This window comes from Pan paniscus, chromosome 4, assembly GCF_029289425.2.
Source record: "Pan paniscus chromosome 4, NHGRI_mPanPan1-v2.0_pri, whole genome shotgun sequence".
In the NCBI taxonomy this organism is placed as follows: domain Eukaryota; kingdom Metazoa; phylum Chordata; class Mammalia; order Primates; family Hominidae; genus Pan; species Pan paniscus.
The window spans coordinates 137,569,751-137,588,219 of NC_073253.2; the positions used below are offsets into that span (position 1 = coordinate 137,569,751).

Consider the following 18,469-nt stretch of genomic DNA (forward strand, 5'->3'; position numbering starts at 1 on the left):
GGAAGGGAGCGCCAGTGCGCACGCGTGCCGTTCGCGATTCTATGAATGGGTGGGCACAACAGACCCTGAGCGCGCATGCGCTCCGCTCCTTTTTTTATGAATGGGGGGCGGGAAAAGATCTTAACCCGTGATTGCTGGGACTGGCTCAAGCTCCACCAGGAGCCGTCGTTCTTTTACAAAGAGGGGTGGAGGTTCCAGTGGAGGTTGTTGTTGCCTTTTTTTTTTTTTTTAATGAATGGAGGGCGGCGGCGACTGCTGCAGCTGGGCCAGCTGCGCGGGCTGCACCCCCTCCCAGCCTGCGAGAGGAGGTAAAGGCCACCTTCACGCCACTGCGGGCCTGGGCAGGAACCGTCAGTGTCGCTGGGGGGTGGGGGGCGCTGCGGCCTCCGGATCCCGGGTTGAGAGCAGGGTGGGGGAGGACACACCTAGATCTGGGGATCTCTGCCCCCCGCAGGCAGTCAAAAGGGGGGGGCGGGAGGACCCCTACTGGGGGCCTTCTCTTGCTCTAGGCCAGAGACGCCAGGCGGGAGGGGTCTTGAAGCTGCGTTTACCAAAAATTAGGAAAATGTCCATCATTCATATCAAAGGGTGGGGTGAGGATTGGTGAGTGAATCTGGTTCTTTTTCCTGAGGCTGAATCTCTCGTGAGTGCTGGCCGCCCCTCCCCCCATTTCTTGGGTGTAGACAGTGACTGGGCCCAGGCCTCTTCCGGCTCCAGTACCCCCCGGGGCGATTCTGGCAACTCAGCCAGAGGAAGCCTGGCCCTCGCCTCCCAGCGTTCCCCCAGCCCCCCGCCCCAGTGCAATGTCCGCAGTGCCCGGGCGTCTGCCCGCTCTCTGTCGCCCTAGCTAGGTGTCCTCTCTCTGTCCCAGTCGGTTTCCCAGCCCTCACAGGACGCTGGCCTGAGGAGCCTCGGTCCACCGAAGGCCCACGGCCCTTCGCTGTTGTAGGCGCCTTTCCCCAATATCCCCCACCTCTCACCAGCCTCCCCTCCGGGGAAGTGGGAGCGGCCGAGAACTGGCCAGGTGGATGGGTGGAGCCGGCTGCGCCGAGGATGCTGCCGGGGTGGCCTCAGGATTAAATAACAACGGGGCTCTTGAGCCGCAGAGGAAATGGAAATGGCTGGGGATCCTTTCTTTGCTGTTAATGATGGTGGCGTTGGGGGGCGGGGGTGAGGATCAGCTCAAGCCGGTGAAAAGAAAAGCCCCCGCCATTAGGCCTGACTCCAGGAAGGCGGGGAGCCCTCGCAGCAGGCCCTGCTCCTCCCTGGAACGGAGGAGCCTGTAGCCTCCGGGAAGTCCGGGGCGGGGGGTGGCTTTGAGGCGTGGATAAGAGCCGAGTCTGGGCCAGGGCTTGGCCCTGAGTCCCTTGTAAGGTCTGTCTTGCCGCTGTTCTGGCCTCACGGGGAGATTGTGTGGCAGTCTTTTTCTCCCTACGCCACTATAGGATTGTGCTTGGCTGTTGTCAGAGGAACCAATGAAAGGCTCCCAGCCCAGGGCTGAGGTCTGGCCTAGGGCTGGGGCTGGGACTCTAGAGACAGGCAGCCCAAGGTCACCGAGTCCTAGCCTAAAATGCCTTCTCACCATTCGGCTCACCTCTCCGTGTACTTACCCAGCTCCTGAGGGCAGAGCAGACTCTCCCCTAGGGAACCTCAGCCTTCCTTTCAGGGGCGAGACCTTTCTCTAAGACCAAGAGAACTCTTCGCCAGAAAAATGGGTACAGCTGTGCAGGACTTCCTTTTAAGGGTGTTGAAGTTAAGTATCGCCCTCTCTGTCAGCTGTAGGAACTGAGGCCAAGGGTCCTGCACCGGGTATATGGAAGAGCTGGTAAATTGTAGCACTGATTTTCTAGGTCTTTGCAACCTGGCTTTGCTACCAACCCTTCTCAGCATCACAGACCTAAAAACCTGTTTCTCGCATGTCATTTAAGCATTTTAAACAATGAAAGCTGAAGCAGTAATTTTCCAGCTGGTGCTCACCCATGGCCCTTGCTGAAACAATTAGAAGGATGGGAATAAATAAATCTTAAATCTATGGCAGAAAAGGAGGATTGGAGGAGCCGCGGGGAGGGGGGTTGCTATCCTGTTTTCTTTATTAGAGAAACTCAGGAGACAGACAGGATTACATTTCATAGTCTTTCTCAGCTTCCCTGAAAGAGAATGCGAGGAGACCCCAGCCTGTGGTGGGGAGAAGGAGGAGCTCCCAATCTTGAGCTGGGAGGGGCCTCTGATGCTTAAGTACAGCGAGATTCAGAGCGTCTAGAAGGGCTCTGGAGGTCATATTCTGGTTGTGCTTGGAACCTAAGCTGAGGAATGGTTTGGAGCAGCAGTTATGAAAATTTCATTCATTCATTCATTCATTCATTCACTCATTCATTGATCGATTCTGTAGTGGGGCCTGCCCTGACTCTGGAGACTCAGTGGTGAGGGACAGACAGCCCTCCCTGCCCTTGTGAAGCTCACAGTCTTTTGAAAAGACAGACAGACAGACAGACTGCAACATGAGGTTCTAAGTGCTAGGAAGGAAATGAGCTTTCTCTGGGGTATGTTGCTTGCCGGGGAGGTGGGGGATGGTGGAAGGAGCTGATTCTGATTTGGTCATCAGGGAATGTCTCTGAGAGGGCGGCTTCTAGTTGTGAGTTGAGACCCAAAGACTGAGAAGTGAATCTGAGGGAGGACTGGAGAAACATCTCAGGCAGAGGGAGCATGGGTGGAGGCCGTGTGTGGGAAAAGCCTGGCATATTAGAGGTACTGACAGAAGGCCTCTGTGGCCACAGCTTTATGAGCAAGTTTGAAGTGAGCCTGGTGAGGAATTCAGATGTCATCCTATTAAGGATTTTAAGCAAGGTCTGACACATTCTGATTTGTGTTTTAAACCTCTCCAGCAGCCCTGGGGCCACAGTTTAGGGGGTGAGGGGACAGAACGAAAGGTGGTTGGGGAATGCAGAGCATTTGCTCCATTGCAGGGTGAAGACATCATGTTCCTTCTTTAGGATTGGGTGGCCGGTAGGCCTGTGCTGGATTTGTTTTTCTGCTTCATCTGACTCTGTTCATTCCAAGCTACTCGATGTCTTCCCCAGGTATAACTCTCCTGCTAGAGGCACATCCTAACAACCTTGCATTCCTGCCAGGGCTAATGACAATCTTTTACCCTGATTCCAATAAAAACAGCCTCACTCCCACCAGATTGTGGCCAGGGGAGTAGAGTAGGTTCAGTTTTGAGCTTTGTTCTTTTATTAATCTCCTAGGCTTGCTAGGACCTGGAGTTAGTGGGATTGAGGAGAGGCAGGAATTCCAATTCAATGACAGTCACTTCTGGAGCACTTACTGTATGCCAGTTGTATGTGCAGCATGTTTTCATATGTAAAATTGTTTCAAAAAGCTGGGTCTTTGGCTGGGTGCGGTGGCTCATGCCTGTAATCCCAGCACTTTGGGAGGCTGAGGCGGGTGGATCACAAGGTCAGGAGTTCAAGACCAGCCTGGCCAAGATGGTGAAACCCCGTCTGTACTAAAAATACAAAAAAATTAGCCGGGCATGGCGGCATGTGCCTGTAATCCCAGCTACTCCAGAGGCTGAGACGGAGAATTGCTTAAACCTGGAGGGGCGGAGCTTGCAGTGAGCCGGGATCGCGCCACTGCACTCCAGCCTGGGTGACAGAGCGAGACTCCGTCTAAAAAAAAAAAAAAAAAAATGGGTCTTGATTGTGTCACCCCTCTTTTGCAGACCAGAAGTGCAAGGCTCCATTTTAAAATTTTATTTATTCCACAAAAAATTGTTTTTTTGGTGTTATTTTTGTGACACACTTCTTATGTTTCAGGCATAGTGCCAGCTGTTAACAGTTATAGTGAGAAAAGGGACAGACACAATTTTTGCTCTTATAGGGCTTATAGTCAGTGGTGATGCCACAGGGAGGGCATGGAGAGGTGAGGATGGCATGTGTTTTCTTCCTACAATCTCCATCAGAACCCCCATTCATTTCTGTGTTCAGTTGACATTTCTCAACCTTAGTAAGTATTAAGCAATGGAAGCAAAGGCCCCCCTACCCAAACAGATTATTTCCTTCCACCTGTGTAGAAATTCTGGACTCCTACCATTTATAGTCAAGTTCGGGAGATAGACATTAAACAAATAGTTGATCAAAGAATCACTTAATTACAGTTAACATCAGCAGTGCATACAAAGTACAGAGAGCAAAGGAGGGGGGCACAGCCTGAGGCCCTCAAGAAGGTTCCCCAGAGCTCAGATCTGCAGAATTCAGACTCAGCCAGGCTGAGCTCAGTGGTAGAAGGCCCAGAACCAGGAAACAGCCTTGGGGACCCTAGTCCTTTGAGGAAGAGACGATGTGTCAGAACAAGAGGTTAGAACTCTGGCCTGGCACTACCTCCTAAGCTTTCCGGTTCAGCGTTTCAGCTGTTTCAGCTTTGGGCTGGACAGCTTGAAAGACAGATGGACAGACACTGCCTACAGATTGCTAGGGTTAAATCCTGCCCTTACATGCTCCATAGTCTCAGACAAGTTATTCAAACTTTATGTGCCTCAGTTTCCCCCTCTATAAAATGAAAACTGATAGTAGTACTTACCACAAAGGGTTGAGCGGAGCTTGAATGGGGTATTGAACATAAGGTACTTAGAACAGTGCCCAAGCCAGGCTCGCCTGTAATCCCAGTGCTTTGGGAGGCAGGAGGATCACCTGAGCCAAGGAGTTCAAGACCAGTCTGGGCAGCATAAGGAGACACCCCCATCTCTACAGAAAGAAAAAAAAAAAAAAGCTGGGTGTAGTGGTACACGTTTGTGGTCCCAGCTACTTAGGAGGCTAAGGTGGGAGGATAGCTTGAGCCAGGGAGGTTGGGGCTGCAGTAAGCCGTGATTGAGCTAATACATATTAGATAATTATTCAACATATGCAACTGTTTTGTTGCAAAGAATTAGTTAGAATTTCAACAGAAGCTCATTTATCTGGGTGCATCAAGAACTCAGAAAAACAATCTAAAATTTTTTTAAAGTCTTTATTAATAAAAAGTTAATTATACTGCAGTTGTCATCAGTGTTTTAACTAGAACAGTTTTTGCAGGACAAAAGCATTTTGAGGCCGGGCACGATGGCTCACGCCTGTAATCCCAACATTCTGGGAGGCTGAGGCTGGCAGATTGCCTGAGTCCAGGAGTTCAAAAACAGCCTGGGCAACATGGTGAACCCCTGTCTCTACTAAAAATACAAAAAATTAGTCAGGCATGGTGGCGCGTGCCTGTAGTCCCAGCTACTTGGGAAGTGGAGGTGGGAGAATCACCTGAGCTCGGGAAGTCTAGGCTGCAATGAGCCAAAATGGCACCATTGTACCCCAGCCTGGGTGACAGAGTGAGATCCTGTCTCAAAAAAACAAAAGTTTTTAATTGTGTGGTTGGCTACCTTAAATAGTTGACCAAAGGGTTGATTTTAACCAAGATCAACCCTTGTTTGAAGAGTTTCAGTGGTAACAGGTAGTGTGATATCAGGCTGAATGTGTATGCTGTTGGTTCTCTTGAATCTGTATAAGGGGGGGGACATGTTAAGCACTTGGTGACTTGGCATAATTCTTAATCTCTTCAGGCCTTGACTGTAGGAAGGGAATATACATAGCATCTACTTAGAGGGTTGCTGTAAGCACTAAATGGCATGATGCTTTTCAAGTAACTTAGCTCAGAGCCAGGTGCGTAGCTATTTTTGTGGTCTTCTAGTTGTTTTGTGTAACAGGGAGATGTTAAAGATTTTAACTTGGCTATGGTAACACAGGTCACTAGTTTCCTTTTCCCTGCCCTTCCTCCAAGACCCTGGTTTTCACTCGTGAATTTCTATGGCACAGTTCAAATTTGCATTTGTTGAAATTCACATTTAAATGCAAGCACACTGTCCATTTCAGATGTGAGAGCTAAATCCAGAACAGCCATTATGAGCAGTGAATATGAAGAATAAAAAAAAAAAAAAAAAACCACAACCCACCAGTGGCCAGGAGTAACCTCCTTAGTCCTTGCTTGCAAATCACAGAAATTCCCTGGTAACCTTGAACACTCAGATGTGACAGTGGTTGACAAGCTCTGGCTTTGGGAACTCCATAAATGGACTTGGCCCAGGGTACTGCCACTTAGTTTGTTTAGAGATCTTAGGCAAGTTACTGATCACTTAGAGCCTCAATCTTATTTATGTAATGGGCATGATGATTCCAACTCCATAGGGTGGTTCAGTAAACACCTCATAAGTGTCTGTGTCCTTTATGTAAAAGAATGGGACCCTCAGGAGAAGCACAGGGATAAGGAATGCCCACCTGGACTCATCTGGATCAGTGACTTTTTGGAGGCCTGATCTTGGCTTTCATACTGCATGGGAGGGATGGGGGCTGGGCCTGTCTTTCTGACTTGACATTTGTGCTTTGGGCCACCTTTACTACTCTGGCCTCCATTCATGCCACTTCATTTGGTCATTCATTCATTCAACCAGTATTTAAGCCCCTTCTAGATACCAGGCACCATGCTAGACCCCAAGGACACAACAATGAATGAGTTAGAGGAATCCCTTGCTCTCAAATAGCTTAGTCTAATGAGGGGAGCATATAAAATTTAAACATCCACTGGGCGCGGTGGCTCACGCTTGTAATCCGAGCACTTTGGGAGGCCAAGGTGGGCGGATCACCTGAGGTCGGGAGTTTGAGACCAGTCTGACCATCCCTTGAGACACGACTCATGGGATGAATCTCAGTTTGTGTAGTGATTAAGCGCACAAGTCTTGGAGTCAGCTAGGCCTGGGTTAGATTCTCTCTCATCTCCTCTACCTATCTACTACCTCTGTGACTTCAGGCAAGTCACCTAATGTCACTAAGCTTCAGGTCCTTTATCTATCAAATAGTGTAAATACGGGAGCACTCATCTCATTGGGTCTTCCACCCATTCCTTTATTTGAGAAATGTTTATGGAATGCCTACTGGGCTCTGTTTCGGGCACTGAGAATTCAGAAGTGAACAAGACAGATAAGGCTTTGCTCTCATGGAATGTACATTCTAGTTAGGGGAGAGGGATGGTAGTTAAACAAATAATTAAGATCATTTCAGATAGTGATACATGCTCTGGAGGTATCAGGGGGCTGTGGTCAAGCAATGAGGTGAGGGTGGTAGGGAAATCAGGCAGGTGATGCCTGAGCTGAGACTCAAATGAAGGAACAGTGCTTTACACAGAAGGGCTAGCTGGTGCAAGGGCCTGAGGCAGAAACAAGCGTGGTGTATGTGAGGAGCAGAAGGAAGGTTGATTTTGTTGGAGCTAACTAGCCAAGGGAGAGGGCTGTTTGAGAAAGGCAGTAGAAATAGGCAGAGCCAGGTCATAGGGCCTTGAAGGCCGTGGTTAATAGTTTGCATTTTAAAATCGATGAAAAATCACTGAATGGTTTTCGGCAGGGGACCAATATGAGCTGATTTCCACAAAGATTTAAAAGAGATTTTATATATATAAAATCAATAACTTAGCACAGAGCCTGGCACAGAGTGATGTTCAGTATATGTTAGTTGCTGCTACTGTTATTATTATTATTATTATTATTGTTATATTTTTTTTTTGAGACTGAGTCTTGCTCTGTCACCCAGGCTGGAGTGCAGTCACTATAACACCTCTGCCTCCCTGGTTCAAGCAATTCTTCCACCTCAGCCTCCCGAGTAGCTGGGACTACAAGCGCGTGCCACCACACACGCCCAGCTAATTTTTTGTATTTTTAGTAGAGACGGGGGTTTCACCATGTTAGCCAGGATGGTCTCGATCTCCTGACCTCGTGATCTGCCCACCTCGGCCTCCTAAAGTGCTGGGATTACAGGTGTGAGCCACCGTGCCCGGCCTACTGTTATTATTGTTATTATCGATGCCCTTAAAGAGCCTAAAAATCTTCATCCTCCTTAAGGATAGGAAGCCAAGGCATAGTTATTACCATCCACGTGTAAAGTCAATCAAATCAGAGAACAGGATGCAGATTTTGTTAATCGAAGGAAATGCTTTTGGTCCTTTTCCCAAGTGTGAATTTTAAAGCAGAGGGTTTTCTCTATGATTAGCAATCATCTGGAACCAACTAAACTCCTTCAGCCCCACTTCGCCAAAATGCCTGGAACTCAGTCACTTAGGTGCCATTGCCTATGGCCCCAACCACCATTTAGGACCCTTGGAAAGGCTACTGATTGATTGTTCAATCCAGCTGCCTTCGCTCTGGGTCTGACGGGCCCAGATGGGGAGAGGCTCCCTATCCTCCACCTTGAGTGCCCACCAGGTTTGCTGGGATACCTGGCCAATCTGCCATCGCTGACTTGGAGGTTCTCCCACAATGTTCATGTCATTAAAAGCCCAGGGGCTGTTTTGATGTTTCAGAGAGGCCCTTGAAGGAAGCTGCCCTGAATTCTCTCTGACCCAGAGAAATGGAAAGTGAGTAATATGTGCATGGGCTGGGCACAGTGGCTCACACCTGCAATCCCAGAACTTTGTGAGGCCTAGGTGGGAAGATCGCTTAAGCCCAGGGGTTCAAAACCAGCCTGGACAACATAGCAAGACCTTGTTTCTACAAAATAAATGTAAATTTAAAAATATATATGTGAATGAATGATTGCAAGCTGTGTAATGAAACTGGGATAAGCTTCTTGGGGTATATAGTATTTGTTTCTGGACAAAGTGCTTTACACCTGGTGAGGATTTTTCATTCCTTCATTCATCAGTATTTACTGAGCTTCTGCTAGGTGCCAGCCACTGTATAGCAGTTAGCAAAAAGGCTGCCATTCTCACCCTCATGGAGCTTCCAATCTAGTGGGACGTACACGCATCAAATAACTGCACAAGTATGGTCAGGTGTAGTGGTTCACACCTCTAACCCTAGCACTTTGGGACCAGCCTGGGCAACATAGCAAGACCCCATCTCTACAAAAAATTAAAAAATTAGCCAGGTGTGGTGGTGTGCGCCTGTAGTCCCACCTACTTGGGAGGCTGAAGCAGGAGGATCCCTTGAGCCCAGGAGTTCATGGCTGCAGGGAACCATGATTGTACTACTGCACTCCAGCCTGGGTGACAGAGCAAGACCTTGTCTCTAAAAAAAAAGAAAAATTAATTGCATAAATATAAGTAGAAAATGACAACAGCAATAAGTCTTCTGCAGGAGAGGCAGTAATGTTCTAAAGGTATATAATGAAGACAGAGTTTGGAAAAGTTTCTCTAGTAAGCGACATTTCAGCTCAGAGCTAAAAGATCAGTGGTATTAAGTGGGGTTTGGAAGGTGGAGTGAGAAATATTGCAGGCAGAAGACAGCATATGCAAAGGTCTTGAGGCTAGAGGGATCACAGTGAATCCAAGGAAATGCAAAAAGACCAGTGTGACTACGGGGATGAAAATGAGGTGGACCCTGGTCCCACGAAGAGCTAGAAATATGGGGGACAGGGCCCATGCTGAGGACAGAGCACAAAAGGCTTTGGAGGCTCTCTCAAGGATCTGCACTTTTATGCTTCTTGAGGACAATGGGTTACTATTAAAGGATTTGAAGCCATGGATATGTGTGTAAGTATTTGTGTTAGGGGGTGACAAGATCTAATCTGCATTTTGAAAAGCTCATTCTGGCCACAGAGTGAAGAATGACTTGCAAGGACCACAATGGGTTCTGGTAACTGCCCATCCCCACACTGCCCCTTCAGTTCTAGGAGTGATAGTGGAACCCTGTTGTTCCTGGTTCCAGGGTGCTGCACCATCCCTGTAGTTTCCCTACACTCTGCAAAGTATGTCTATTATGTTTGCAAATAGTTTCTTTATCAAATGACCTCTCCTCAAATGACCAAATTTGTTCTGCTTGACTTTATGGAGAAATTATATAGGCTGGAAAAAAAACAGGAGGAAAGTTTAGCAGTCACTTACCCTAACTCCTTTGTTTTGCTTGTGATACACATGTATTACTGGATTTTGTTTCCTAGCAAGTTGGACAAGCTTTGTCTTTTCTCTATTTTCGCTACAGTGGATAAGCTTCTTGGGGTATATAGTGGAGTACATTTCAGATTGCTTGCATTAATATGAGTATTGAAAATTATTAAATTAGTCAGATTTCCTTCTATCTTATTTTCTTCTCTTTGTCCTGGTTTTATTCTTGTGTTTCTTTCTACTTTCCTGTCTTCTTATGGATTGGGCTTTTTTTTTTTTCAATCATCTCTTTTTTTCCCATTGATTGCCTAGTAAGTTACAGTCTCTCCATCTCTTCTTTTAGTGGATCCTCTAGATATTTAAAAAGTTAATCACAGGCCGGGCGTGGTGGTGGCTCACACCTGTAATCCCAGCACTTTAAGAGGCCGAGGTGGGTAGATCACCTGAGGTCAGGAGTTCGAGACCAGCCTGGCCAACCTGGTGAAACCCTGTTTCTACTAAAAATACAAAAATTAGCCGGGCGTGGTGGCAGGCACCTGTAGTCCCAGCTACTCGGAAGGCTGAGGCAGGAAAATCACTTGAACCTGGGAGGCGGAGGTTGCAGTGAGCCCAGATCATGCCACTGCACTTCAGCCTGGGTGACAAGAGTAAGACCCTGTCTCAAAAAAAAAAAAAAAAAAAAGTTAATCACAGTTTCTATCCTCCTAAAGAATACAAGGACCTGGCCAGGTGCGGTGGCTCATGCCTGTAATCCCAGCACTTTGGGAGGCCAAGGAGGGTAGATCACCTGAAGTCAGGAGTTTAAGAGCAGCCTGGCCAACATGCTGAAACCCCATCTCTGCTAAAAATACAAAAATTAGCTGGGTGTGGTGGCGCGTCCTGTAATCACAGCTACTTGGGAAGCTGAGGCAGGAGAATGGCTTGAGCCCAGGAGGTGGAGGTTGCAGTGAGCTGAGATCGCACCACTGCACTCCATCCTGAGTGACAGAGCGAGACTCCATCCCCCACAAAAACAAAACAAAACAAATAAAACCTGAATACAAGACTCTTAAATTGCATTAACTTCAATCTCTGCCCTCTCCCTTTACCTCAACACATATACACGTTTATATTCTGTAGTCCGGTGTTTTCATTCTTTTTTTCTTCCCTTAGGCCAGATTAGACAGTATTATTGTTTCTTTATACAGTCAAATGTTGCTCACATTGACCCACAGAACTACCAATCTCTTTTTTCACTGTTCCTTGTTATAAGACCATGTGTCTAAGATAGACTTCCTTCTGCCTGAAATTCATTCTTTAGAATTTCCTTTAGTAAGAGTCTGTTGGTAGTAAATTCTGTTAGTTTTTATTGGGTTGAAAATGACTTTATTTCATCTTCATATTTGAATTCTTGAATAGAATTCTTGGTTGCTAGTTGTTTTGTTGCAGCACAATGAGGAAAATACCATTCTGCTGAATTCCAGCTTCCGTTGTGCCTACTAAGAAGTATGCAGTGAGTCTAATTGTATCTTTTTAAAAATTGATCTGGGCTGGGCACAGTGGCTCACACCTGTAATCCCAGCACTTTGGGAGGCTGAGGTAGGAGGATTGCTTGGGTCCAGGAGTTTGAGACCAGCCTGGACGACATGGCGAAACCCCATCTCTACAAAAAATAAGAAAATTAGGCTGGGCGTGGTGGCCAAGGCCTGTAATCCCAGCACTTTGGGAGGCCGAGGTGGGCAGATCACGAAGTCAGGAGATCGAGACCCTCCTGGCTAACACGGTGAAACCCCGTCTCTACTAAAAATACAAAAAATTAGCTGGGTGTGTGTGGTGGCACATGCCTGTAGTCCCAGCTACTCGGGAGGCTGAGGCAGGAGAATGGCGTGAACCTGGGAGGCAGAGCTTGCAGTGAGCCAAGCGCCACTGCAGTCCAGCCTGGGCAACAGAGCGAGACTCCGTCTCAAAAAAAAAAAAAAAAAAAAAAAAAAAATTAGCCGGCTTGTGGTGGCTCTTGCCTGTAGTCTCAGCTACTCAGGAGGCTGAGGCAAAAAGGATCGCTTGAGCCCAGGAGGCGGAGGTTGCAGTAAGCTGAGATCACGCCACCACACTCTAGCCTGGGTGACAGAGTGAGACTCCATCTCAAAAAAATAAAATTAAAATTAAAATTGATCTGGGCTAGGCACAGTGGCACACGGCTGTAATTCTAGCACTTTGGGAGGTGAAGGCAGGATTGCTTGAGCCTAGGAGTTCCAGAACAGCCTGGGCAGCATAGCAAGACCCTGTTTCTACAAAAAGTAAAAATTGGCCGGGCTCAGTGGCTCACGCCTGTAATCCCAGCACTTTGGGAGGCCGAGGTGGGCAGATCACGAGGTCAGGAGATCGAGACCATCCTGGCTAACATGGTGAAACCCCGTCTCTACTAAAAATACAAAAAACAATTAGCCGGGCGCCGTTGCAGGCACCTGTAGTCCCAGTTACTTGGGAGGCTGAGGCAGGAGAATGGCTGAACCCGGGAGGCGGAGCTTGCAGTGAGCCGAGATCGCGCCACTGCACTCCAGCCTGGGCGACAGAGCGAGACTCCATTTCAAAAAATAAATTTAAAAAATAAAAAATGAATGAATAAATAAATAAATAAAATAAAAATTGACTGGGCATAGTGGGATGCATCTGTGGTCCCAACTACTCAAGAGGCTGAGGTGGGCCAGGCACGGTGGCTCACGCCTGTAATCCCAGAACATTGGCAGGCTGAGGTGGGTGGATCACCTGAGGTCAGGAGTTCGAGACCAGCCTGGCTAACATGGTGAAACCCCATCTCTACTAAAAATATAAAAATTAGCTGGGCATGGTGGTGGGTGCCTGTAATCCCAGCTACTCAGGAGGCTGAAGCAGGAGAATCACTTGAACCCGGGAGGCAGAGGTTGCAGTGAGCTGAGATCATGCCAGTGTACTCCAGCCTGGGCAATAGAACCAGACTCTGTCCAAAAAAAAAAAAAGAAAAAAGAGGCTGAGGTGGGAGGATTCCTTCAGCCCAGGAGTTTGAGGCTGCAGTGAAATGTGATCCCATCACTGCAGTCCAGCCTGAGGGACAAAGCAAGATCTTTTTTTTTTTTTTTGTATTTTTAGTAGAGACGGGGTTTCACTGTGCTCACCAGGATGGTCTCGATCTCCTGACCTCGTGATCCTCCCGCCTCTGCCTCCCAAAGTGCTGGGATTACAGGCATGAGCCACCGCGCCCGGCCAAAGCAAGATCTTATCTAAAAAAAAACAAAGAAAACAAAAGTGATATGTATTTGTCCCAGGCCCTCTGCTGTTTCACTATAATATATCTAGATGTGAACTTTTTTTTCTTTATCCTGGACCCCTGGAATTTCTGGACCCAGAGTTTGGTGTTTTACAACAATTTGTAAAAATTCTCAAGGCCATAACTAGTGTGAACCTAGGGCACAAAATTTAAGGATGTGCTCATTATGGAGCGTGTGTAAATATAAGCCTGGCCCTGAGAGTGAGTGTCTACATTAAATTTTGTAGTCTACACATATCACTTACCTCACTCTAGTCTCTGTCCTATTCTATATAAATACTTCCTCTTCCTCGTTCTTTTCTTTATTAAATACAAATATGTATTGGAACTCTGGTTTTATCTTCCAATGTCACATATGTTGCTGTTTGTATTTTTTTAATCTCTTTGTGTCTCTGGGTCACATTCTAGATTTCTGCAGATTCATCTTCCAGTAAATGAATTCTGCCTTTAACAGTGTTTAGGCTGGGCCTGGTGGCTCACCCTGTAATCCCAGCACTTTGGGAAGCTGAGGCAGAAGGATTGCTTGAACCCAGGAGTTCAAGACCAGCTTGAGCAACATAGCGAGACCCCCATCTCTACAAAAAATTAAAAAATTAACCGGTCATGGTGGCATGCACCTGTGGTTCCAGCTACTCAGGAGGCTGAGATGGGAGGATTGCTTGAGCCTGGGAGGTAAGGCTGCAGCGAGCCATGGTCACACCACTGCACTCCAGCCTGGGCAACAACAGAGTAAGACCTTGTCTCAAAAAAACAAAAACAAAAAGTGTTTAGTCTGTTAATCTGCCATTTAAACCATGCTAGGTTTTTTTGTTTTGTTTTGTTTTTTCCAAATTGGCTTAGTTATTTTACAGCCTTTTGCTCCTGGCTCATGTATTTAAGCCTCACATTTACTTCTTGAAATATAGTAAATATACCTATTTATATGCTGTGCTTGATCATTTCTATATCTCATATTTTTGTGGGTCTGATGATGCTGCCTATTGTTTATGTTGGTTCTCGCTCATGGTGCCTTATTTCCTGTGTGTTTTGTGATTTTAACTTTAGGCTCAAGTTTCTTGAAACTTTATGGGCATTTCTTTGAGGTATGGGCTGAAATCAGTGATCTTGACTCACCACAACCTCCACCTTCCGGGTTCACCAGATTCACGTGCCTCGGCCTCCTGAGTAGCTGTGATTACAGGGGTGTGCCACCACGCCTGACTAATTTTTTTTTTTTTTTTTTTGAGACAGATTCTTGCTCCGTCACCCAGGCTAGAGGGCAATGGCATAATTTCGGCTCACTGCAACCTCCGCTTCCCAAGTTCAAGCGATTCTCCTGCCTCAGCCTCCTAAGTAGCTGGGATTATAGGCATGTGCCATCACACCCAGCTAATTTTTGTATTTTTAGTAAAGACGGGATTTCACCATGTTGTCCAGGCTGTCTCAAACTCCTGACCTCGTGATCCACCTGCCTCGGCCTCCCAAAGTGCTGGGATTACAGGCATGACCCATTGTAATTTTTGTATTTTTAGTAGAGACAGGGTTTCACCACGTTGGCCAGGCTGGTCTTGAACTCCTGACCTCAAGTGATCCGCCCACCTTGGCCTATATTTACTTTTAACAGCTATATTTACTGGGGTTTATTCCTATTAGGAACTCCTACTAGCCACAGTGGCTTACACCTGTAGTCCCAGCACTTTGGGAAGCCTGAGGCAGGAGGATTGCTTGAGCCCAGTACTTCACGACCAGCCTGGGCAGCAGAGCTCCTTGTGCAAGGAACTTTGTCTCCTGTCCCCCTCACCTCCTATGTTAATCAAAATGGAAGCTTCAAGTCATCAAGTTGTAGCAGACATCCTCAATCTAAAGCTGTCTTGTGCACTCACTTATGTTTCAGAATTCCCTTTTTCATTTCTTTTGTTGGTCTCTGAATATTCCTTACTTTTCTGCCAGTTCAGCAATGCATTTTTGAAAAAAAAAAAAAGAGGGAGAGATTTCATTCAATGTTGGTCTGTGTTTTTTTTTTTTTATTCGGAAGGCCATCTGATAGTATGGCTACCATACTATCAGAAACTGAACAAATTCCTTTACATTTTTGCAGAGAGAAAGAGGAGTAGAATGATGTAGTATAAGAGTTTTGAGGCCGGGCATGGTGGCTCACGCCTGTAATCCCAGCACTTTGGGAGGCCAAGGCAGGCAGATCACCTGAGGTCAGGAGTTCAAGACCAGCCTGCCAACAGGGAGAAACCTCGTCTTTACTAAAAATACAAAAATTAGCTGGGCGTGGTGGCACGTGCCTGTAATCCCAGCTAATTGGGAGGCTAAGGCAGGAGAATCGCTTGAACCTGGGAGGCGGAGGTTGCAGTGAGCTGAGATCATTTCACTGTACTTCAGCCTGGACGACAGAGTGAGACTTTGTCTCAAAAAAAAAAAATTTTTTTTTGAGGCTAGACCATACTGGGTTCAAATCCACATTTAATACTAGGGCTGCCATAACAAAGTACCACAGGCTGGGTGGTTTAAACAACAGAAATGTATTTTCTCTCAATTCTGGAGGCAAGAAGTCTGAGATGAAGGTGTTGACAGGATTCGTGTCTTCTGAGACTGCACTTCTTGGCTTGGGGGTGGCTGTCTTCTCCTTGTGTCTTCACGTGGACTCCCCTTGCTCTGTGTTCTAATTTTCTCTTGTTACTATTAGGACACTAATCATATTGGGTTAGGGCTCACCCTGGTGACCTCATTTTATCATAGTTACTTCTTTAAAGATCTATCTCCAAATATGGTCCTATTCTGAGTTGGTAGCGGCTAGAACTTCAACATATTAATTGGGTGGAATGCAGTTCAGCTCATAACAGGAGACAAGAAGCAGAAACTGAGAGGGGAGTGGGGAGGATGATAAAAAAGGGGATCCCGCAGTGGCTCACACCTGTAATCCCAGCACTTTGGGAGGCTGAGGTGGGCGGATCATGAGGTCAGGAGTTCAAGACCAGCCTGGCCAACATAGTGAAACCCCGTCTCTACTGAAAATACAAAAAATTACCCGGGCGTGGTGGCGGGCGCCTGTAATCCCAGCTGCTCGGGAGGCTGAGGCAGGAGAATTGCTTGAACTAGGGAGGCAGAGGTTGCGGTGAGCCGAGATCGCGCCATTGCCCTCCAGCCTGGGTGACAGTGCGAGACTCTGTCTCAAAAAAAAAAAAAAAGTGGGAGTCCCCCAGAGAAACTGAAGGAGGAGAAAGGTGCTAGGAGAGGGATATCAAGTGTTTAGTGTTGTAGAGAGGTTGTGAGGGGTAAGAATGGAGGAAAGAGGGGCTTAGCAATGAGCACTCCCTGAGGATTACCTACGAGGAAGCCCTCCCAGCAGAGGCAGAGGCCAAGCCAGCGTGGTGAGGAGCACAGGGGAAGCCGAAGTCGAAGTGGGAGATACTCTGTAGAGGTTCACTGAGTGAATACAATGCACTTCTTTTCCTCACTCCTCTAATACTCCGTGGCTCTGGGACTTGGTTTCTCCTTAGAAACTCTGAGGTAAAGGCTGCATTCTAGGACCCTGACCCTGAACTTACTATTCATCATATGCAACTGGGTCTTGAGGATGAGCCAGGAAGAATAGAATATGTTTTCTCCTGGGAAGCCAGAGAGAGAGAGAGAGAGGGAAAAGAAGGGGGAGAAGGAGGAGGAGGAGGAGGAGGAGGGAGGCAAAGAAGAAAGAACTGAGAGAAAAACAAACCAAACCACATTGTCACTAATCTGCCACAGCCATAAAGAAAAGAATGGGGTGACATAGGAAGTTAGAGAGGCCTTGGGGGCCATTTTGCAATTTTCCTGTCTGCCCTCCAGAAAGAAAGAGGTTGTTCATTCAGTCACTTATTTAAAAAAAAAAATTCTAATTAAGCACCTACTCTAAGTTGGATGCTAGGCTAGGCCAGAGGGAAACGTCAGTGAAGCAAATATCAAATATTTATGGACTGCTTATGTAACACCATGTCCTGTGCTAAGCACTTGGTGTACATCCTGCTCTCAAGGACAGTCTAAGACGGGGGCTGTTGGTGTGGCTTTTATACCAACGGGGAAATGGGCTAACTGAAGCTTAGGATGGTTCGGAAACTCACTGCAGGTCACAGAGTGATCAGTAAGCCAGTTGGACACAGCCCAGGGGCACCTTTTCCAGCTCTATCTTCACCCAGGCCCCTAAGGCTTCTCCCAGGGCACAGTCAGTGGCTGCTTGGAGTTGTGGATGAGTCAGGACGAGCTGGGGATAAGCAGTCCCAGTTCCTGCCTGCCCATCCCGTCCTTGGCCTGAGAAAGGACAGGCACTGAGGACGGATGTGGGCCGGGACAATAGTGCCGTGTCACTGCTGATGAGAGGCCTGTGTTCACCTCCTCCCAGCCACCGCCTGAAGTCCATTTCAGCTACTGTCATTGCTGTCACACACACCCGTCCCAGCACCACTTAAAACACCCGGGATTGTGTCTCAGGAACCAAAAATGGCGTTTCCTTCCTCCTCTGGGGTTTCCTCAAGGGTACTTGAGAGCACAACCGGTTTCTGAAATTCGATTCCCAAATGCCCAGGATTTCCCCTGTGGTTCCAGAGAAAGGGAGATATGTGGCTTCTGTGAACACCTATTGAGTGGGATCACGAGGAAGCATCCCGTGACCTTTCTTCTATTTTGAGATGAAGACGTAGGTGGCTGTGCTGCTGACCAGTGAGTGAGTCAGTGGGCCCAGGGACTGAACATTGTGTATAGGTGGAGAACTTGGGAGGCAGAACCACATTGAAAGAAATGCTTCTGGTCATTCTGGTCTAATTTGGCAATCAAATAATTTTAAAACTGAAGGAGTCCACAGAGATTTGTATACAAGAATGTTTATCGTAATGTTTTAGTAGTAGCAACCTAAGTGTCCACCTGTAGGGGACGGAGGAAATCAACAATGGCTGATCTCTACAAAGGAAAGCTATGTTGTCATTAAGCAGTGTGTGGTGGATCTATTAGGTGTGGATACAAAAAGGTGTTCAAGACTGTTAAGAGAACAAAGCAAGACACAGAACAGTGCATATGTGTATATGCAGAAGTGTGTATATGCTTCTGTGTAGCCATGGGTGATTTCCGGAAATGCACATGAGAAACTGCTAACTTGAATTGGCTTACTTCCAGAGTAGGAATGGGGGTTTGGGTGGGGAGTGAGACATTTACTCTTCACTTTACACTCTTCTGTACTTTTACATTTTTTAAAGTAATGAGCATCTATTGCTTTTATAATACAATGTCATAATAAAGTAGAAGAAAGAAAGGTTTAAGAAGGCTCACAAACCAAAGGTACCAAAA

At 47.0% G+C, this 18,469-nt stretch overlaps 1 long non-coding RNA gene across 1 annotated transcript in view; it reads left to right on the forward strand.

The window, feature by feature from the left end:
• The first annotated feature begins 169 nt into the window (after positions 1–169).
• The window catches only part of LOC117980394 (uncharacterized), a 427,289-nt gene continuing 408,989 nt past the window's right edge, over positions 170–18,469 (forward strand). Inside the window, exon 1 of the long non-coding RNA XR_010112228.1 lies at positions 170–308. This is a non-coding gene — a long non-coding RNA (uncharacterized LOC117980394). The remainder of the gene's footprint in view (positions 309–18,469) is intronic.